Here is a 24,537-nt window from a genome sequence, read left to right as displayed (position 1 = left end):
GGAGCACTTCCATCATCACTAGTGGCATTTCGTATGGGTCCCATGGTGTTATTCAAGGTTTATGATAGTATACTAAACACAATAAAAAAATTGCAAGAACCATGAGAGATCACCTTTTACTGAAATGCTCGATTTACTAGAGAGAGGGGTTGCTCACACAGAGATGATTAGCATCATCTGGAGTTTTAAGTATATACTCACAACTCTGAGCTCACTGCGATAGCTACAGGAGAACTTGTTCTAGCAGTACAGTACATACTACAGTTAATTTTATACAGTGATGATTTAATACTGCACTTTTATGTTTGTTTACAATTTTTTCCTGATGGGGAATGGTGCCATGAATGGTTTGTGTATGTGTAAGTTTGATAAATTTTAACTTTATATAATAAATTTGTATATATTTAATGATAGTAAATGACAAAATAAACTAGTGTCTTATACATACATCTTATATATTCATGACATATCTAACTTTTTCTGAATTTTTCAATATTTCTAGGCTACATAGTTCATCTGCAAGTTTATTTAAATTGTCACAATCTCCAAAAATTGTTCTAGGTTTATTGAAAAAAATCCATATACAAGTGGACCAGCACAGCTTAAACTCATGTTGTTCAAGGGTCAACTGTGGTATGATTTTTCCCCATTCTACATTTTGGACTGTTATATATATTCACTATGAATTGCAGTGTGTGTATGTGTGCATGCATACATGTACACACGATGATGTCAGATGTTGGGCAACTCTCACTGTAGTGAAGCCATATACTTGAGCTTTCATATTTAGCTTTACTTCTTTGCGTGTGAGCTAATGAGATGGGCTGGAAGCTATTCAAATTTCCTTGAGAACTCCCTGTAAAAATATGTGATATTCTTTCTAAGAGGAAGACATGTTAGATTTACTGTTAGTTAATAGGAACCCCAGTCTGTGAGGTGGAGACATTTATACTGCTTGGCAGTATTAAGATCAAGCTTACAAAGAAGCTATAAATTTCTTAATCGTTGGCAGAAGCTAAGCTTCCTTTTTTATGTAATTTTTAGGCTTCCTTTTTATAACCTCATTGCCAGTTTCAAATGGCTTGGGACTCTAAATAAAGGTCTGGCCCCATAACTGTCTCCTTTTACATGCTTCCTGACAGATTTTTTTGAGAGGAGAACAATTCATTATTCTATCTTGGTTTAAGAAAACCAATTCTCAAATCTGGCTCTTTTTGTATGAATGCATTCTAAGAGCTCTAGGTATGGCCCTGAGTGCTTTTCAATAACTTAATTAAAACTCATCTGGGAGAGTTTACAGGGGGAGTAATGAATGTAATCGGGGAACAAGGATCCAAGAGAAAGAGGAGACAGCACATTTAGGTCAAGGTTTGTTAACACTGGCCCTGATATTTGGGGCTGGATAATTCTTTGCTGTGAGGGGCTGTCCTGTGCATTTTACACATCTTTAATAAGACTCCCCAACCCTCTGAATTGTGACAGCCGAAGATTTTTCAGATATTCCAGAAAGCTCCCCATGGAGAGATGCAAAATTGTTCCAAGTTGCCAATCACTGATTTAGATGTTAAGTAGCAAATGATGCAAAGACCCCAACAATAATCCAGATGATCTTCTCTTTACTCCAAGTAGCACCACTGAGGACAGAAATCTGGTGACCTGGCCTCCATTACATCATTTAACATCTATTTATGGAATAAATACTGATTGTATTTTCTGGCATTTTGCTAGGTCTACAAAACTTGGTTCCTATCTTCAGAGAGCCTACACTCAACTGAGGAAGACAGACAATGGATTTAGAATCAGACAAATATATATCTGAATACAAATAATGGAAGCCTTATGAAGGAAAATGAAAGCTGGTATGAGAGGGTAATAGACAGGGTCTGTCCTAGAGTTGCAGTCATAGAAGGACTCCTTGAGGTGCAAATGTTGTAACCAGTATCTGAAGATCTAATAAGAGCTGACCAGAGATCTAGCTCTGCTTTCCTGACTGAGTTTAATATTTGTTTTAAATTGCACTGTCAACAAGGTATTTGAACCCTTTCTTCTTCAGTTCTTTCTTTCTTAGTTATTTCTGAGGGCCTTATGCTTGCTAGGGTGAGAGAGAAGAGATGGGCCTGGGAGGCTGCATGGCTCCCTAATCAAAAAATTTACCCCCGACCATGACTATGGTGCAGTTGCGATTCTTTTCACAATTACCCTGGCTAGTCAAGACTATCTTTGGGTTTTTGTTTGTTTATTTTGCTTTGTTTTCATTTTATTTTCAACGCATGCCATCATCAGCCCCCCATCCTGGCTGTTTTAGAATAATAAAAAATACATATTATTGAATATATAAATGCTATTTCTAAAAGCAAATCAAAGCAATTACTGTATTGAATCTGCCTTTTCAAATCGTATTCTTTTTTACCTTCTGAATAAAATTTGGAGAGAGGGAGTTGCATTCTGCTCCAGAGTTTCCAGGCTGGGGATCATGAACTCGATAGCCTTCTTATTCTATTTGTATTACTCTGTTCTCACTCTGCTAATAAGTTCATACCTGAGACTGGGTAATTTATAAAAGAAAAAGGTTTAATTTACTCACTGTTTCACATGGTTAGGGAGGCATAACAATCATGGTTAAAGGAGACTGAGGAGCATCTTACACGGTGGCAGGCAAGAGAGCGTGGGTAGGGGAATTGCCCTTTATAAAGTCATCAGCTCTCATGAGACTTATTCACTATTATGAGAACAGCATAGGAAAGACTCACCCCCATGATTCAATTACTTCCCACCACGTCTTTCCCACAACACATAAGAATTATAGGAGCTATAATTCAAGATGAGCTTTTGGTGAGGACACAGCCAAACCATATCACTGTTACTACACATTTTGTTGTGTAACAGAAACCTGGTATGGGACAGATGAGAGAACCACCCTTCTCCAGACAGAGCAAAAACATTTCATTTACTATTTTGTAAATAGTTCTAAAATTTACCACATTAATTAATTATATTAGTTTAGTCTTAAAGGCCCTAATGAGATGCAAAGTTGACAGATGGGACAACACATTAAACCTGTTCATGTCCATTACCATGAAAACTGGCATGAATTAAGTGGACACATTAGGCAGCAAGAGCAGGACCCTAAAAATGCAAACTGAAACCACAGTGAGATTATCATCACATGCAAGTTAGGGTGGCTATTACCAAAAAGTCAAAAGATAACCAATGTTGTTAGGGATGTGGAGGAAAGGGAACCCTTGTGCATTGTAGGTTGGAATGTAAATTAGTACAGTTGTTATGAACAATTCCTCAAAAAATTAAAAATAGAACTACTAGCAATCCCACTCCTGAGTATCGGGGAAAACCCCACCCCCGACATTTATTGTGGGTTCTTTTCTATTTCCCTAAGTGTCTCAGCTGGTTTGAGAAATAAAGAGAAAGAGTACAAGAGAGAGAAATTTTAAAGTTGGGTGTCTGTGGGAGACATCACACGTTGGCAGGCTCTGTGATGCTCCCTGAGCCGTAAAACCAGCAAGTTTTATTAGCAATTTTCAATAGGAGTGGGAGTGTACAAATAGGGTGTGGGTCACAGAGATCACATACTTCACAAGGTAATAAAATATCACAAAGCAAGTGGAGGCAGGGCGAGATCACAGGACCACAGGATGGGGTGAAATTAAAATTGCTAATGAAGTTTTGAGCATGCATTGTCATTGATAACATCTTATCAGGAGGCAGGGTTTCAGAGCAGACAACCTGTCTGACCGAAATTTATTAGGCAGGAATTTCCTCATCCTGATAAGCCTGGGAGCGCTACAAGAGACTGGGGCTTATTTCATCCCATCGGCTTCAACCATAAAAGGCGGCCGCCTCAAAGGGGCCATCTATAGACCTACCCTCAGGGCACATTCTCTTTCTTAGGGATGTTCCTTGCTGAGAAAAAGAATTCAGCGATATTTCTCGTATTTGCCTTTGAAAGAAGAAAGCTATGACTCTGTTCTGTCCGGCTCACTGGAGGTCAGACTCCAAATGTTATCCCCCTTGTCCCCTGAAGATTACTGTTATCCTGTTCTTTCTTCAAGGTGCCTAGATTTCATATTGTTCAAACACACATGCTTTACAAACAATTTGTACAATTAACGCAATCGTCAAAGGGTTCTGAGGCAACATACATCCTCCTCAGTTTACGAAGATGATGGGATTAAGAGATTAAAATAAAGACAGGCATAGGAAATCACAAGAATATTGATTGGGGAAGTAATACATGTCCATGAAATCTTCACAATTTATGTTGGGGGATTGCAGTAAAGACAGGCATAAGAAATTATAGAAGTATTAATTTGGGGGACTAATAAATGTCCATGAATCTTCACAATTTGTGTTCTTCTGCCGTGGCTTCAGCCGGTTCCTCCATTCGGGGTCCCTGACTTCCTGCAACACCTGAGTATATATACAAAATAAATGAAATCAGGGTGTGGAAGAGATACCTGCACTCCCATGTTCATTACAGCATTTTTTACAATAGACAAGGTATGAAAACAACCTAAGTGTTCATGAACTGATACATTGATAATATTTATTAGACACATGTATATATTTTGTGTGTGTATATGTAAATATATATACATGTAAATGTCGATGTGTATGTGTATATATATATATATATGCATATGTACACACATACACACACCCCCACTTACCCACACGATGAAATATTTTTCAACCTCAAGAAAGAAAGAAATCCTGTTACTTTCACCAAAATGGATGAAACTTGAGTTCATTATGTTAAATGAAATAAGCCAGGCACAGAAAGTTAAATACTGCATTATGTCATTTATATGTGGTATCTAAATAAGTCAAATTCATAGAAGCAAGAGTAAAAGGGTGGCTGAGGGGAGGGTGGGGGATTGAGGAGATCAAAGAATGGTGATCAAAGAAAACAAACTATCAGTTATACAGGATGAATAAGTTTTAGAGATCTAATGTACAGGATGGCGACCATAGCTGATAAAATGTATTGTATACTTGAAATTTGCTAAGAGAGTAGTTCTTAAGTGTTCTCACCACACACATGCACAGGCACACACAAATGGTATCTATACAAAGTGATGGTTATGTTAATTAGCTTGATTGTGGCAATCATTTCACAATGTATACATATATCAAGACATCACCTTGTATACCTTAAATACATGCATTTTTTATTGTCTTCAGTTATATCTCAATAAAGCTGAAGAAAAAGATTATGAAAAATGGGGGGATGGGAAACAGGACCCTAGGGTCATGGAACAGAGGAGACAGCTTCTGTTCAGTAGGGGTGATAGGAGTGTCAGGGAAAGACACTGGCCTACAGGTAAACCTGAGACAAGGATGCCTCCAAATTCCTCAGCAGGGAGGGATACAGGAGAGGAGCCACAGAAATGGAGCAGGAATGCATAGAGAAGACCCCCAAGACAAACTTCACCTCACTTCCAATCAAGCTGTTTTCAGAAAACACATGGGAGGCAAAATCCAAGCCTTTTTGTCTTTGTCCTTCTTCAAATAAAAAGTAAAATAGGCATTAATACACAAAGGGGTCACAAAACCTCAAGTTTTTGCCCATCTTAGAGGCCCTGCCTCTGAGGGGGGATGACAGAAGCATAATAATTTGACACTCAGTATTGTTGGTTAAAGAGAATGTGCTACCCACAGACAGCCTGAGATATGACTAAAGGCCTCTTTAAAATTAAAGTCTAAGAGACAAGAAGTTTCCAAACACAATAAATAGGCAGATGTTTGTGTCACCCTGATTTTGTTTAGGATTTCCTAGATGACTACTAAACATTTTATTTTAAAAAATTACTTTTGCCATGTAAGAAAACTTAGTAATTTTTCTAAAACTGAAAAGTTCACTGCAGTCTCATTGAACTATTCCTCAAAAAACAGGCCAGGACAGCAAGCTAAGCTGCCGAGTGATGACAGTTGTGATAGCCCACAGCTCTGAGCAGGGAGGTAAGGGGAGCAGTGTCAAGTTAAATCTGTCAGAAGAAGTTGAGAAACCTGATAAAAGTATAAAATATTCAGGATGCAGGAGAGGTGCACCCAAATTCTCCATTAAAAAAAATAGCTTCCCCTCTTTTCCCAGCGGGTGGGTTGTTCTTGCCTCCACTTCTCGCCATGTCTTCTCACAAGGACTTTCAGGATTAGCGATTCCTGGCCAAGGGGAAACAAAAGCAAAATCACCATTCCCCAGTGCGATTCGGCATGGAAAATGGAAATAAATAAGTACATACTCCAAAAGGAGACATTGGAGAAGAACCAGCTGGTCTATAAGAATTGCACGATGAGATGCACAGAGTGTGCTGTCTGAAGGTCACGATCACGATTAACCATATCAAACGAAAATGTCACACTCTCTGGAGAGTTCGACATATTTCCTCTCTGATTATTATGAATGCGTTGGTGGCTGGGTCAGTAATAAAATATGTGAGCCTTTTCATTTCAAAAAAAAAAAAAAATAGCTTCCCTTCCCTTTAAGAAGCCGAAAGAGATATGAGAACAGCAGCTGCCTTGGGGCACCACTTCTAGGTTGATCTACCTGAAATCTGATTAAGTGAAAATATAATGAGCATTTCCACTTGTGTGCTAGAATTAAAAAGGCATCACCTGCAAATAATGTTACTGAGCATTTTTTTTTATATTGCAAGGCACTGAAATAAGCACTTTACGTTAACTAACATTAATCCTCAAAACAAATCTATCAGGTTGGTATCATTATTCATATTGGTAGGAAACTGAGGTGCATAGAGTGACATATGAGCAGATGCCTATGGGGATGCAGGTTGGTCTGAATCCAGGCAAGTGCACTTTGAACAATGACACAAGTTAAAACAATAAAGGAACAAAGACCCCGTTGATTCTCATTATTTGTGGTAATTATGCTATATAAAGCCATTCTAAAAAATGTAATTAGCAAAGACAGAACCATTGCTTCTGGGGGAAGTGGAGGGTGAAATTTCTACAAACCTCTGGTCATGACATTTTCTTTTTTCTTTTTCTTTTTTTGGGAGGATGGGGGTGGGGAGGTGGTGTTTCACTCTTGTTGCCCAGGCTGGAGTGCAATGGCACAAACTCAGCTCACTGCAACCTCTGCCTCCTTAATTCAAGTGATTCTCCTACCTCAGCCTCCCCAGTAGCTGGGATTACAGGTACACGCCACCACGCCTGGCTAATTTTTGTATTTTTAGTAGAGATGGGATTTCAACATGTTGGCCAGGCTGGTCTCGAACCCCTGACTTCAGGTGATCCACCCGCCTTGACCTTCCAAAATGCTGGGATTACAGGCGTGAGCCACCATGCCTGGCCGACATTTTCAACTGATAAATATATAACCTTGCTTCACATGTTTCTATTTACAGAAAACTTATGTAAGATACCGTTGATGCATTAACACTGAGCTCATGGCCAATAGCACTATAGCTTGTATCTGAATGAAGCTTATCATACACACATTTTCTCCCTAAGACACATCACAGCCTTCTTACTCTTAGGAACACTACATAGCACTTCCGCACTCTGGTTGGGGGCCATTTTAAATGACAAAATCATCAACAGAAAGTCAAAAATGGAAAAAATGTGGCACTAAATTGACCACTAAAAGAAAACTTGTTTACAGAATGAGAGCTGAAGCAAAATGGAAGAGTTGATCTCAGTTGGGAATGTGCACTTCTGGTAACAAATTTTTCACTGCACTTTTCACATCTCCAGTGACTGTAAAAGTGCTGTGTCAATTTGGGGATTATGTGTCAATTTTGGAGAGTAGAGGAATTCATAAATACAGAATCCAGCAATAATGTTAATGAACTACATGCATTCTGCCCATCCCCACAGCCTGGTAAACAATGTTCTGGAGAGCAGAAAAGGGGAGAAGGATGACAAGAAAACCAGAAAGAGGGGCTCAACAGAAAGCAAGATCTATGTTGCTGACATCCTTGGTTTTAGCAGGTCAGTTTTTGTAGCATTTCTTGTCTTGAGGGCCCTGTGTTGTAGCCTTGTTTAAGTAACCGACAGGCTTATTTCCTGAAGCAGAAACCCTACATTCCTTGTTCCCCTCTCGCGTTTTCCAGATCTTTCCGAAATGAGGACTTGACTTGTCCCGTCTCTAATTCCTTGACAAATCCAGGAGTGCTGTTTCTCAACACAGCCATTATTGGGTTGATACTGTTTTCAGTCTTTCTCATATCTCGTTACCCTTATTCAGAAATGATCTGATCACCTAATGCTACATTTTAGAAACTTTTCTACACAAATGAACAAAATGAGTTACTTAAACTGATTTATCTATTGAGATTAAAGAAACCCAGGGTAGGTGTGGCATTTAAGCAAGCCTGGAATAAAGATGACACCCCCAAATGATGGCTCAGGACCTTACCTCTCTCTCGAACTCAGGTCTCTTTTACTGTGCTAACCCACACTCAAAGAGTCTCTCCCTGTGGTCACCCAGTGGCAAACAGAGACACCAAAGGCAAAATCTTTCCAGCTTCAGCTCAAGAACAAAGACATGGACCCCTTTTCTCGTATTCTTAACAAAGACCTTAGGACTTAACTTGCCGTTATTCAAACTGTCCTGATTTAAATCCGCATGTGTCCATCCTGAGTCACATAAACTGAGACTGTTTGCGTGAGGTTGGAGCATCCCCCAATAAAAACTATGGGGTTTTTTAGAAGCCGGACTCCTCTGTGTAGGCAAACACGAATGAATGCTACACAGGTGAAGTGAGGTTCATCTGCCTCCTAAGCCGGCCTCAGAGGAGTTCCTCTTTTCCAGAGGATCTGTCCTCAACGTCCTGAGCCCTAACAGTCAATGGTGGCCAGATGAGGGCAGTAGAGAGAAAAGTCGCCGTGAAAACCTCAGATCACAGGAAGCTATGATGGAGCGCTCACTGCTCTGGGTACATGTCAGAGAACTTGAAGCTGATTTGAAGCTTGCTGCCTGTACCCACTAAGGCATTATGATTGTCACGCACAACTGGCTTTCTGCTCTCTGAGGATTCTCTCTGGCTGCCAGAGCCTGCTCTCCCCAGACTCCTGGCAGGTTTGAAAGGCCAGAGAGTTAACACTCCTTGGGAGCAGCTCCCCGCATCCCCGCCCCGCCCCGCCAGTGAACCCTCCTGTGGGATGACCCTGAGGCACATGTGCCACACTGACTCACAGCTTCATCCTAGTGGGGATGAAAATCCAGTGAATTGGAGAAACAATGCACTTTCCTTCTCTCTCATTCCCCTGCTTATCTGCCAGTGCCTCTGGGATCACCTCCCAAATAAACCACTTTACTAGAACCTTGTCTACTGAGACAAATGCCACATGGACCATGATGGCATGGGATCCAGAATTTTAAATATTTTTGCAAGAACACATATTTTCTGTTGTTGTGCTCTCCCTACTATAGAATAAAAATCAAGGAGAGGATGGATAATCTCCTTGCTGGGAAATCCACTGTTAACATATTTTCTAGAAATAAATGAAAAGAATATATATTTATGCAGAAAAATGTAAATAGCATGATACTATAAAATATAAAAACTAAATTTATATTTTCTCACCTTCTTCCAACAGTAAATTCTGATTAATTCTCTTGTAATTCCTCCCACAGAAAAGAGAATATACAGAGAAAGCAAAAGATAAAAGAGAAGAGAATGTCAGAGAGAGGTACAGAAGGAGAGAGCATTTGCAAAGCTTTTGGTATAGAGTTGGTTACTAAATAAATCACTTTCCTTAACACTTTCTTCAAACAATAATTCTATCTTTGAATATACTTCAAGTAACAGAACCTGCACTGTAAATAAACATACATACAGGCATGTTTAAATGATGATGTTGGTCTGGCTACTGGATATGCCATAGATTAACTCAGTTAACTCACCAATAAAAATTCAAATGAAGTCCTCTTTGCTAATGAATAAAAATGAGCAGCACTAAAATCTAATTACATCCCTACAAGAATATTTTATGTCTTAAGTAGCCAATATTTTAAAAGTGAGCTAATTAAAATATTAAATAAAATATTAAAATAGGTAGACAGTTTTGAATATTTCTGATTAAGTTAAATTTGTTCTTTATACATTTTTCTAATACAAATGGTGGAAATTACAGAATATAAGCCTCCAATTAATCTTTCCTTCCTTGAATGGAAACATGATTCAGAAGTTAACAGCATTGATAGAATCTAAGCATTTTGCTAATGCAAAACAAATCTTAACAAAACATCAGTACAGTATGTTCAGTCTGAAAGAGAATATAGGCTGGGCACCGTGACTCACATTTGTAATCCCAGCACTTTGGGATTGCTTAAGGTCAAAAGTTCAAGACTAGAGTGAGCAATGTAGTGAGACCCTGTCTCTACAAAAAATTTAAAATTACTCTGGGGTGGTGGTGCACACCTATTGTCCTAGCTACTTGGGAGACTGAGACAGAAGGATTGCTTGAGCCCAGGTTTCAAGGCTACAGTGAGCTATGATCGCTCTGCTGCATTCCAGCCTAGGTGGCACAGGGAGACCCTGTCTCCAAAATAAATAAATAAATAAATAAATAAATAAATAAATAAATAAAAACAATAGAACATAGTTTTGCTTTAGTTATCCTTTTATTTAAAAAACAAAACAAAACAACAACAAAAAAAAAACCCTGAAATTTTGTTCCATGTGAACTTGAAAACTGTTCTGGACTGAAGATGGTGGCTCATGCCTTTAACTCCAACTCTTTGGGAGGCCAAGTCGGTAGAATTGTTTGAGGTCAGTAGTTTGAGACTATCCTAATTAACATGGGGAGATCCTTCCAATATAAAAATGTAATTAATTAATTAATTAATTAATCAAATTAGCTGAGTGAGGTGACACTCACCTGTAGTCTCAGCTTTTTGAAAAGCTGGGAAGGGCATTTGAGCCCTTGAGTTCAAGGTTACAGTGAGCTATTATGGCACCAGTGCACTCCAGTCTGAGCAACAGAGCAAAACCTTGCCTCTAAAAAGTAAAAGCAAAGCAAAGCAAAGAGAATTGTCTTGAACTATCTGATTTTCTGATCTGTCATTAATTAAACAATTTAAGAAGTAGCACCTTAGCCAGGTGTCATATCTCGCACCTGTAATCCCAGCACTTTGGGAGGCTGAGGTGGATGGATCACTTGAGGTCAGGAGTTTGAAACCAGCCTGGCCAATATGGTGAAACCCCATCTCTACTAAAAATACAAAATTAGCTGAGCATGGAGTCACATGCCTATAGTCCCAGCTACTTGGGAGGCTGAGACAGGAAAATCGCTTGAACCCTGGAGGCAGAGGTTGTAGCGAGCCAAGACTGCACCACTGCACTCCAGCCTGGGCAACAGAGTGAGACTTTGTCTCAAATTAAAAAAAAAAAAAGCAGCACCTCAAAAAAAAAACCCAAAATACTTTTAAGAAGAGCAATAAATACACTTATGCTTATGAGCATGTGCACATATGGGCACACACCCACAAACCCAATAAATATGACTGAAGACAGCAAACAAATTAGGTTAGAAAAAATGTTTTCTATCTAATACTATAGACAAATGGCTCATATTATTAATATACAAAAGACTGTTCTAAGACAAAAAATATTAAAATTCAGGTAGAATAAATATAAGTAACAACCAAACATAGTTAAAAGGAAAGCAATTTTAAAATTTTTGAAAAAATGTTCAGTCTGACTTAAAATATTTTTTAAAATACCATTTAAAGTCACAAATTGTCATTTCAACTACTCGACTGACAAAGATAAAAAAAGTCGTTTAGTAAATCTACAGCGTCCTGGGGTTATTGGAGAAGCAGGAACACTCACCTTTGATTGGTGTGGAGGATACAAGATTTCAATATCCTTAAGATAAATTTTCAATAATTTTAAAACTAGAATGTTTATAAAGTTTCTAAAGATTTACTCAAAATATATACTCACTGATATGAATTGAAGAATGTCATCAAAGCATCTTAGTGATAGCAAAACATTGGAAAGAAGAAAAATACACATCAATCATTCCTGGTTAAGTAAGTTATGCAGAGTAATACAATGGAAAACTATGATATTTAAAGAACTAAGTAATTTTATTTTGTTGATATAGAACTTCGGATATCTTTTTTGAAAAGTAAGAAGAAGAACAATTTGTAGTCTGTTAACATTAATGTTAAATGTTAAGTGCTCCATGTCCCTCTGTTATTCTATATGCATAGACAACTTCAAATTGTATTCAAACATCAGGACAGTTGGTGGTCTTAGAGTAGAGGGACTGGGTGGCCAGGGGTCGGAGGTGGGAGAAATGGGAGTGTTTTATCCTGCATTTTTCCATCACTTCAGTAATAGATTGGGAAAGTACTTGGACAGACTTTCCCATTCTGAGATTATTAAGGGAAAAGAAGCCTAGGGTCAATGGCTCAACATCCATAATTCCAACATTTTGGGAAGGCAAAGCAGTATAGGATCACTTGAAGCCAGGAGTTTGAGACCAGCCTGGGCAACAAAGCAAGACCCTGTGTCTACAACTTAAAAAAACAAAAATCTTAGCCAAGTATGGTAGTGGGCACCTTTGGTCCCAGCTACTCAGGATAATGTGGGAGGATTGCTTAAACCTAGGAGCTTGAGGCTAAGGTGAGCTGTCATCACGCCAACTGACTGCAACCTGGGTGAGAGAGAGAAACCCTGTATCTTTCAAAGAAGAAAAGTAAAGAAAAAGGGAGGGAGAGAAGGAAGGAAGGAAGGAAGGAAGGAAGGAAGGAAGACGAGGAGAAAGGGAGGGAGGGAGGGAGGGAGGAGGGGAGGATGGAAGGGGAAGATAGTGAAATATGTCCCTGGTGGGTTTTTTACAGGCATTCCTTGTTCCACATCTTGTCCACATTTAAATCTTTGAGTTTATTGATATTTTCATGTCTTCTACAGGTTCTTGAGTGCCTACAGATTAAGGAGAAAAAACAGCACATAAACAGAAACACACAAACAATATTTTCAAAAGGGGTGGCCACTTGGTTCATAAGGAGACAAAAAGCTTCTCACTGATGTTCCCTTGATGTTCAGTCTTGAATGATGACCTCATCTGCTGGATATGGACACTGAGTTATTTTTATATTTTACACTTGCTGTTTTTGTCATTCATTCAGAAAAATTTATGGAAATGATAGAAGCATCCAGTTCCCTACTGGGGAAAGGTCAGGTCAGTACCCATCTCAGCCACTAGTTTTCCATCATTCTGAAAATTCATTTCTCCTCAGCTACTCATTTGTCTCAATAGAATATGTTGAATCAACCTCTTTCCTAATTATGTAAATGGCTTCCTGTATCAAAGATAAAGGTGTCTGGTTATTGGGATGAATTTGGGGACACTATTCTGTTTCTACTTATTTTTTGGTTTAGTGCTGTATTGGTACCACGTTGCTTTAACCATGGTGACTGGATATTATGTTTTCTTTTTTGATAATGCTAGTTTTTCCTCCTTATTTCCTTTTCATCATAAATCTCCATCATCTGCCTGCATATATATTTTTTCATATACTGGGGACTTTTATCATTACATTACAGATAAGGAAACCAAATATTAAATAACTAAAATGTTCAAGTCGCACAACTTGTAAATATCAAAACAAAGATTTGGACTTAGTTTTGTTGGACTCCAAATCTACACTTAGAATCTTTGGATTTGAACCCTATAGGTTGGAAACGTGATTCTTTTTACTTTTCTATTTATTTTGTATTCTTGTAAGTTGCATGTATTGATTTTTGCTCTTTTTTGTATTTTTGAATAACCTGGTTGAAATGTTAAAACCTCAGTTTTCATAAGTATATACAATTTTTTCCTGGGACAGGATCTGATACAGCTGATTTAAAGTTGAAATAGCACAATTCTGGAAATTGTGGGCACTGGTGACTTTGTGATAAATGGATATAATCTTAAAATAGAGGTAAAATCAAATACACAAATTTTTTAAATTACAAGTTGTTTCAAACTTACAGAAAGTTACAAGAATAGTTAGGATTGTCCTCTATAGCTTTACCCAGATTTACCTAATTATAATATTTTTGTTCTCTGCTCTCTTTATATAATACGCATGTTATAGGTTTTTCTGAACATTTGAGAGTGAGTTGAATACATCATCGCCCTTAACGATTAAATATTTTAGAGGATGTTTTCTAAAATATAGACTTGTACCCATAGTATAATTATCAAGTTTTTATATTGAATATTTACACAGAATTTTATCAAATCTGCCAGTCACATTTCAATCAATCCTGGAGTACCCTTTATAGCACTGAATTTCTTCTACTACATATTTTATTGACTATGAATTATAATCTATAGTCATAGATTCTAGTCTATCGTCACATAATGTATTTAGTTATCATGTGCCTCTAGACTCCTTTAACTTGTAAAGGTTCCCCAGGCTTTCTTTGCCTTTTACGATATTGACATTTTTGAAGAATAAAGTTGATGGACTACTTTTATAGCCCCTTATATCACCTTGATAGTGTGTGTTTGAAGCATACCTTTGTTCAAACTGGAAAGAGTATTTTTACATATAGAAGTGTTGAGACCTTCAGAGCCAGCCAGGGCCAGAATCATAAATGACATTAAAGATATGGCAGTACCACACATGCCAGAAATTTTTCAGAGAAAATTTTCCACACAGAAGGACTCTCTGCATTGAAGGTAGAGTAAATAAGGGAAGGAGGCATGACTTACATTCCAAGTTTTTAAGGGGTTACCTGACAAAGGAGAAGTTGTTGTTACAGAAGAAGTCAGGCAAAGAAAAACACTGCCAAGTCTGCTAAATCTTCATAATATGAATGAGAAAGGTTTGATTTTCTGGGCCAGGACTGTTGCTTTAGAATCAGAAGAGAATTGAAGAAATCAAAGCAAGTAAATTGTGTAGTGCTTGACTTCAGCAATTTCTAATCTCAGCCATGAAGCTGTCCATATTGTAACTTTCACAGGCATACATCACACAGGGAGAAATGCTCATGGGAATATTCTTTCACAACTACCTGCCTACATCTATATCAATATACATCATCAAGTAAATCTCCTCATTAATTATGTTTTAAAACATTAGGTATTTTTAAAACCACCAATAGTGGCTTGAGTTAAACCAAAAATTTAGAGAATAGAAGAGAAAAATAGGGAAATGATTCACAGAGGAATAAACTTTGATGTAATTCAACACTACCATACATCCTGCTCTATGTAACTTCATGTGCTCCCATTAGAGACTGAATTTTGCTAAGCAGAGGTTCTCACCCACTCTCTACATCAAGATGGGTTTAGGTATGCAGCTTGGCATAGGGATGTGATGCCAATTCTATATGTGAGAATTGAATTGCTCAGTGTGAGAACAGGGGAAAAATTAAAATATTAGGAGACCTGAAAGTGAAGGACCAGCAGGTTGGGAAGTTTACCTTCAGGAAGAGACATGATAGACCTCAGGGGCATAGTAGACTACAAGAGACAAAGAGGACTAATGATTAAGAGAGGTGGGCAAATTATTTGCCATAGGGTATGATAACATTTTTCTCAATAATTTTGCACTCTTGCAAGGTATTTAATAGAGACTATATTGCTCACTCATGCTTTTTGGTTTAAGTAGATTATTATAGGTAAACTTGAAAAGTTGCTTAGTTCTATGTCAGGGTTGATCAAAGACAGGACCAGTTTATATTGTGAAGCTATAGTTAAGAATAGGGATGATCCTAAAATTATAATGATCAGAGAATAAGCAAACATTTCTGAGAAAACTCCAGGCTTTCAAGGTTATGAAATTGGTCATTTCAAAGCTGAGAACTCAAAGGAATAAAGCTAGACCAAGTTAATATCTGGTTTTATTTGACAAAAATATAAAAAATGTACTGAAGTACACATGACATTTCTAAATGGTTAGGGTTAGAAATTAGTGAGGCCAAGAGAAGGATGGAGAAATATGGTAGCCCAGGATATGTGATTGGATCTGCTTGGTTGGTTGGTGTGGATGGGATTGGGGATGCACCTTCTTTTTGTCTTCTCTTCACCCTCTTTACACTCAAGACCCTCATAGCTCTGTAGGCCATAGAGCACATGCTCAGGGCCCAATGGCCCGAGATAGCAGTGTGCTGTATAAAATATAGAAAAACTTTCATTTATTGAACAGCTGTAGTACCCATGAATGAGTTCAAACTCAACCTTCTAGGACATTTTCTGTTTCTTTTTTCTTCTTGTGGAGTGTGAGACTCTTTTTGGTTTATGTACTCCCTCCAGGTGAATCAATGTTTAGAAAAGGGGATAGAAATAAGAATTTTAAAATTCTGGATTTGCCCACCAATGAAGTTTGACTATATTTTATTGTTCTTGTGTTCACTTTCATGTTTTTCTTCCAGTTCTACTAAATCAACAGACATGTGAGACGGAACATCTCAGTATAAATAGGAAATATTTTCTACTAGGAGAGTAGGCTGGACAAGACAGTGATTAAAGTGATTACTGAATCTTCTATCTAAACCTCATGGGCAATTCTATCTTGGTGTTGTAAAAAATTCCAAGATGAGGTTGAAACACTGTCATACAGTGTCTGTGGAGTGGATTGTTAAGAGAGTGCAGCATACTTGTGGAGAAGCAGAATCACACAATTGTTCAGCACTCTGTTTTCTACATGAGGCACCTCTAGACCTGGCCTCTGTCTTTGTGATGACGTGGAGATAAAGGCTGAGTGTCTGAAAGCCTCCGATCAGATGCTAAATACTGAACTCTGACCTTAGGGAGCAGAATCCTATCTGTCAGAGCATACACATACCTATATAGGTCATTGATTCTGCAGCTGTCCTCAGCAGAGGGCTCCTGACTGGAATCTCAATAGAAAAACATGTGCATAAAGCACTTCTTTATTTGAGTTTTACAAAGAAGGTGCAATATAAAGTATGTTTACTATCTTTACAAATAAATAACAGAAAAGAAGCACGGAGTCCATGAACCCAAAGTAGAAAGTCATATAATTCATAGGTAATAAAGCTCTGTAGCTTGCCTAGGGAGAAAAGAGTGACAGTTTGGTTCCACTTTCTTTGCTTTCTTGTTCCACACAGAAGCAAGATAAGAAAGTCCTCAGATGATCCCACATTCTCTAAGGATATTAATTTACCATCAGTCTCAACCACCCCAAGAATACAGCTGATACATTTGCTTGTCTTCCTCCACCACCAACCCTCTCTCTTTCATTAACACTGTGTTTCTATGGCTGCTGTAACAAATTACCACAAACTTAATGGGTTAAAGTGACACAGATTTGGTATCTTACAGAAAGACGAAATGGTTCTCAGTATGCTACAATTTAGGTACCAGCAGGGCTACCTCATTTCTGGAGGTCCTAAGGGACAGTTTGCTTTCTTTCCCTTCCCAGCTTCTAGAGGCTTCCTGCATTCCTTGGCTTGTGGTCCCTTTCCATCTTCAAAGCCAGCAAGGGACATTTGAGTCTTTCTAAAGTCACATATTTCTAATCCTGACCCTTCTGCCTCCATCTTCCCCATTTAAGAGCCCTGTGACTATATTGGTCCCAACTAAATTATCACGGTTGATCTCTATATTTTAAGGTCCATTGCTTAGCAAATCTAATTCCATTTTATACCTTTAGTTCTTTTTCCATGGAAGATAACATATTCACAAGTTCCAGGAATTAAGAAGCAGACATCTTTGGTGTTCACTACTATGCCTACCACAACTACCATATACCATATGAAGTCTGACCCAAACTTATATGATTCTTGTTCTACTGAACAATGTCTGAAAGAGCTTATCTCCAGAATGTCTAGATTTGTTGGCCTCAGCTGTTCTAATATTATCAGCCACAGACTACTCACAATTGCCCATTTCGGCATTCTTGTGGCAGATGTATGCAAAAGACTTGTCCTTTTCAACATTCCCACACTGTGTTCATCACAATGCCATCTTTCTCTCCATATATCAAGGCTTGACTCAGTGAAAATTCTGCAGCCAGCAATATAGAAGATGGAAGCCTCTCTCTGTGTAGACACAATATCCAGGATAACCTAAAGATTTGAGTCCTGAAGAAGGTGAACTTCCAGATAGAGTTGGAGGAAATCAAAAGAAGGTCTAATTTCTACAACAATTGAGACCGGGCTATAAACTGAATACTCTTAATATTGTAGCATAACTTGAGGTACATAAATACACCTACCCCAATACTCCTGAACCACTGAGGGGTAATCAGGGTAGCTGCATAGTTCCTACTGCCTATCAAATTACCTGAAAAGCTCTAGAGAACATTTGCAACAGAAATGGATTCTGTTCTTCTAAAAACTCCTCTTCAGACAAAGCAAGTCCCTGGTGGCCACTGTGTTGGTCTCTGGTAGCTGTTTTCCTCTTGCAGCTACCTTTGTCTTATTCTGAGTACTATCCAGTGCCAACCCTAGGCCTAACATGTATCAAGAATCCCCACTGCTTCTCCAGCTGTGGCCTCCTCATCTCAGTTACAGCCCAGACATTTGTCTCTGTTATAGCCACAGGCCCACTTCAAGCCTATCTCCCAATTCTACTAACATCCCCTCCAACATGTTAGATTCTGTGGAGTATTGCTCGTTAGAATCCAGAAAGAAGCACAGTTTCTTATGATGATTAATATTGGAAAAGAAAAATGGTGCTCATGGTAGAAGCAACTGGAAAGGTTCAGGAGTTTACCCTGAGAGGTCCAGAGATCTCAGGAAGCCTTAGTCTTCCAGCTCACAACTTCCCCAGGACAGCCTGGACTGTCTGTTCTATGTGATGGAGTCTAACATTCCTGAAAATTTTGCTGTCAACAAGAATATATGGAAACAATGCCAGCATCACATTCAAAATAGGCCTGGCCTGCACAATTGCAGAAATCTGGCATTCATGCAGCCGTATAGCAAATGACCAGAGATTGCTAAATCAAAGAGGGAATGTGGGCTCTCATAGCCCTCTGTGTTTAAGGCCAAAGCAGTAAGATTCGGAGGACTGGGTTAATGCATCCAAGAAGCTTCTAGGGGAGAAGGCCCAGAAACATCTGCCTACAGAATGACTTAAGGGCCTGGGATATATCCTAAGAAGTCCAAAGTATAACCTCTCAAGGCTCTTAGAAATATACCTAATAAAGAGTCAGGGAGCTAATGCTGAGAAGGAGGTAAAAAGTGACTTAGTGACTCACTCAGTGAATGATTTATTTTCATGATTTAAGGGAGAACCAGAAGAAATCATCCAGAAAACATCCAGAACATAATCTCTGTCAGAAAGACACAGCATGTCAATCAGGGTATACATTCTTCATGGATAGCAACCCTCTCTATCTTCTCCCTTCATAAGAAGTCTCACATACATGTGGAATCAAAAATGTGCTATTTTATTGGGTCAATAACGTCATCTCAATACCTCTTGGAGCTTTCCTTCCTTGATCTCAGGACTCGACAGGTGCTAGAAGCCTACTTGATACAATTTTGTGGGTGGCAGAGGTGAGGCCTAACTCTCAAGGTCCTTGAATCCAGAAAACTGTATCAGATGAGAAAAGCCCAAGCCTGGTCTCTTTCTTGGGGAAGGGCATACTGGACATGCTTGGTTTAGGGACAGACGCCATAGCCATGTTTTCTCAGCTTCTAATAGGAAAATGTCAAGCATTTCATGGAGAATGGTGATTACAAAAAAAAGTTTCATTTTTTTTTTTGTGGGGTGGAGGAATGGAGTCTCGTTCTGTTGCCCAGGCTGGAGTGCAGTGGCGCAATCTTGGCTCACTGCAACCTCTGCTTCCTGGGTTCAAACAATTCTTCTGCCTCAGCCTCCTGAGTAGCTGGGATTACAGACACGCCACCATGCCCAGCTAATTTTTGTAATTTTAGCAGAGACGGGGTTTCACCATGTTGGTCAGGCTGGTCTCAAACTCCTGACCTCATGATCTGACCACCTCGGCCTCCCAAAGTGCTGGGATTACAGGCGTGAGCCACTGTGCCTGACCACAAAAAAAGTTTTTATCTACCCGTGATAATGTTTTACTTGAACTTTCCCCTATAGATGAGGAAGATAATAAAGACTTGAGATGGTCCCACTTTGATATCAAACATGAATTTCCAGGGACCAACCCCTCATGCCCCACATCAAAGACAAAACCAGGCACAAAGAGACTAAACTAGAGAGCTGGAGGACAGGGGGTGCACACTGGGTCAGCGAGAACAAGCATCCTTTTACTTTCATGTCAAAAACAAAAAATAAAAAAAAAAAGACAGTGCATTAATTTAGACCCTCCCAAAAGAAGAAGGCCTTAAGAGACAATCTATTCGGGAAGCATATATTATAGAAAGGGGTCCAAGGTTGGGGAACTTTACACACCAGAGGAAAGACAAGAAACTTGGCCAGGGACAGGAAGTCAAACAGATATTCATTCTGTTGAGCAAAATGTCCCCAGTTCCTTTCCTAAAAGGATTGGGCTCTTCAGAAAAGTAAAGTCAGATAAAGAACACATCATTAACTAGGGTGAATTAGCCCCAGGAAAAAATGAAAAAGTCAGTAAGCTCCCCGGAAACAAAATATGTCAATGTCACTATCTGAGCAGATTTCAGGCCTATTCCAACCAAACCGATCGGGGGATACTGAAGATATTGAAAGTCAAGATCAGTGTCAGTCATGGACCTGATCCCACAACATGCACTGGGTCTAAGGCGTGGACTGCATGCAGGGAAGACAGTCAACTCAAAGAGGTACTTTACAGATCACATAGCTAACTAAACATGCCTGTGATTACAGGGCTGCCTTCTTCCTTGTGCAAAGCAGAGAAATAAAGGTTAAACTTGCAGGATTCAAGCATGTTCTGAAGATCTGAATTTAGTGAGGGGAATCATGTAGATCAGAAAAAAATTCTGGATATTATGAAATTATTTCAAAAAGTAGCCCTGGAGACATCTGGTTTCAGCTATACTAATTTATGAGGGTTATCTCTACCTTGATTTGAACTTGAATCTCTACCACTCTCCGGTTTCATGGCTTTGGGAAAACTACTTAATCTAAATGATCCTTCATTACCTTTTCTATTATTTCTTGTCTCACTGTTCTGTTTTAAAACACATATGCATTTATATTTATATATCGCATTAAGCCTGCGATATATAAATCTATATATAAAACTTAATGCGATCGCATTAAGTTCCTGCTCAAAAAGTGCTAGTTCCCATTTTTTCCCATTTTTTTTTTCTTTTCCCTCAACTGAAGAAGGTGCTAGTTCATGTATTTCAGTAACAGGTGCATTGAGTTATAGACAAGCACGATCTATTTTCAGATTAAAAGCTGAATGAAAATGAGCAATGCTGTTTTCTCCAGAACAGTTGACTTAAAAAAACAGGAAAAGTTAATTGTTCTATTTTCACAATAGTTTCTATTAATATGGAAAATACAGAAAATGAATGGTATTACAGAAAATACAGAAAATGAATTAGTATTATAACAGTTGTGTCAAAAGATATATTTTAAACTTTGGCTTATTTTTTTTCCCATTCTGCCGAGCTGACTCCATGTACTAAGCACACTGCGGTGGCCCAATTTAAACCTGTGGTGAAGGGAAATCAATTTAGCTAAAAATACACTTTGGAGTTTTAAAGAATTATTCAAATATTACTGGCTCCTTGAATACATTGTCACATTTGTATAAAATCTGAAATATAGACTCTTTTCCTCTTAGCACTAGAATCCCCTTCTCTTTTCTCCTTCATAGAGCAATCTGCTTTTAGGGGACAAAGAATTTGCTAAAGTACTTGTAGTGAGAGGAAAGGCCCTGAAGGGGTTTGCTCGACTAATAATGGATTGTCACTGAACTGTCTGTTTAAGGGGGTGACTGTTTAACTACAGGGCTTCAGCTTTGCTGAGCAGGGTGTGGCATGAGGGGGCAGAGCAGACTTGTTTGAAGCAATCAAAAGGTGTATTTGCTCTACAGGAAAAGAGGTGGCAAGGAGAATTATACACCATGAGAAAATGGGATTTTTTTCAGATATGCAAAGCTAACTCAGTATTTGAAAATCTAACATAACTATCAACAAGCTAAAGAAGATAAACCATATGATCATATTATTAGATACAGAAAGAGCATTTTATAAAATCTAACACCTAGTCATAATAAATACTTTCAGCAGGCAAGAAATATAGAAGACTTTCTAAACTTAAAGAACATGCACAGAAACCCTACAGCAAACATCATACTTAATGGCGAGAAATTACATCAGTAAAAAGATATGCCCATTTTAATCACTCAGACACAACATCTTATTGGAAGGACTAGCTAATGCAATATAACGAAGAAAAGGAAATAAAGATATATATGTTAAAAAGAAAGGAGTAAAATAGTCTTTTTTCACAGATATCATGATTGTTAATGTATTTAGAAAATCAGAAAAGTCAACCAAAATCTCCTGAAACTAAGCAAATATAGCAAGGTTCAGATACCAGTTTAATACATAAAAGTTAACCAATTTCCTACATACCAGCAATTAGCAGTTGGAATTTAAAATTTGAAAATTTTAAAAATACTTTTTGCCATAAAATATTTTGTATGCATATTACTAAGGAAAAGGAGCTAGTGTGAAATGGCTCTACACTATGATTTCTCTTCAATAACATTTTGGAAAAGGCAAAATTATTGAAGTAGTTTCTGGATATTTGGGGGATAGAAGAAGAGAGGGATGAATAGATAAACATGGGGAGTTTTAAGTTATTGAAACTATTTTATATGATATTGTAATTATTAATACAAGACACTATATATTTGCCAAAAATAAGAAAGGTACACTGTGAAGAGAGAGTCTTAATTGTGTGTTAATTAAAATATCTACCATTTAGGAGGTTGGAGTATTCCAGCATGAGATGTAGTATGTGACAAAAAAAGCTAACTCCATTACAAATATCTAAAACAACCTCATTGAAAGAATGATAAAAAGGTGCTGATCTAAGTAACTGGAAACCTATGGACCCTTTAAAACCAAAGCGAAAGAAATAGTACACAGCACTATACTTTAGTTGATGAAGTTATTTCCCATGGAGATACAAGTTAAAAATTCTGATGTTTCATATATATAGTCATTTGTTGCTTAACAACAGACATACATTTTGAGAACTGCTTCATTAGGCAATTTCATCATTATGTAAACATCATAGAGTGCTTACGCCAGCCTAGACAGTATAGCCTACTACACACCTAGGCTATATGTTATAGCCTATTGCCCCTAGTCTACAAACCTGGATAGCATGTTACTGTATTGAATTCTGTGGGAAACTGTAACATAATGGTAAGTGCTTGTGTATTTAAACACATCTAAACATAGAAAAGGTGCAATAAAAATATGGTATTCTAATCTTATGGGATCTACATTATATATACAGTGTATTGTTGGCTGAAACATTGTTATGCAATATGTGACTCTATACTGGACTTGAACAATTAAGAAAACGAATGGTAGATGATGGAGTCAGTTTTCTCATCATTGGAATGGGATTTTACAAACAATGGCAGGACACCAGAATAATTCATGTGATAATAGACTGGAGTTGGAGACTGTGTGTGAACTCTTATTTAGCTTAATATAAATACAGATGTTTAGATATGGAAACACTTAAACATATGTGCGTATATATGTGTTCTTATGCACACATATGTCCTTGCTCTGTCAGCTGAAGGGGCATATAAGTAAAAACAGTCCTGCAGAAATAAACACATCTAGCTCCTAGACCTTGATTTCTAACACCATTGTCTCATAAAAGGAGCCATTTAGAGAAATGACTGGGGCAGAAAGTATAAAATGAGTCAGGGACATCTTGTAGTGCCAGAAAGTAAAAATTACTCAAAACAAATAAAAATAAAAAATCACTACCCACAGGAATGAGGGTATATCAAGGGAAGCAGAAAGCAATCGAAAGAGCTCCTATTGCCAGCACTATACCAATTTGAATAACAAAAGTAGAATTAGATTGGAACCATAGAGTTATTGTGTATGAGTCTATGCTGATATAAATAAATGATTGGATAAATGAATCAATAAATGAAAGAAGAAACAACTCTCCAATGTAGAAGAATTTCACCTAACTTTTGCAGATATTCCTTTCTCAAGGAGGTGGTGTCTTACTGCCCACTCATAAAGTGTGTGCCGAACAGTGTCCTTCTTTCAAAGAAGGAATGGGACGTATGAAAAGTCGGGAAGAAAAAAATAACTTCACAGTGGAGAAACCTGACAAGCCTTACTTGACTCTGCTGATTGAGGTCAACATCAGCAGCGATAAGTCATGTTGACAGTATGAAAGGTTGATATAATGTGATGAAAACGGGACTTTACCACTATGGGTTTTGTGATGACAACTCATAACTCAAGTCTAATCATAAGAAAACATCAGACAAACACCAACTGAGGGACATTCTACAAAATACTTGACCAGTACTCCCCAAAACTGTCAAGATCATCAAAAACTATGAGAGTCAAACTGTCACATCCAAAGGAGCCTATGGAGACATTTTGACAACTATAATGGGGTATACTGGGTGAGATCCTGGAATAAAAAGAGGAG

Source organism: Rhinopithecus bieti, unplaced genomic scaffold, assembly GCF_001698545.2.
Source record: "Rhinopithecus bieti isolate Rb0 unplaced genomic scaffold, ASM169854v2 scaffold_15850, whole genome shotgun sequence".
NCBI classification, from domain to species: Eukaryota; Metazoa; Chordata; class Mammalia; order Primates; family Cercopithecidae; genus Rhinopithecus; species Rhinopithecus bieti.
The sequence above is the reverse complement of the archived record's forward strand: the minus strand, read 5'-3'. Positions refer to the sequence as shown.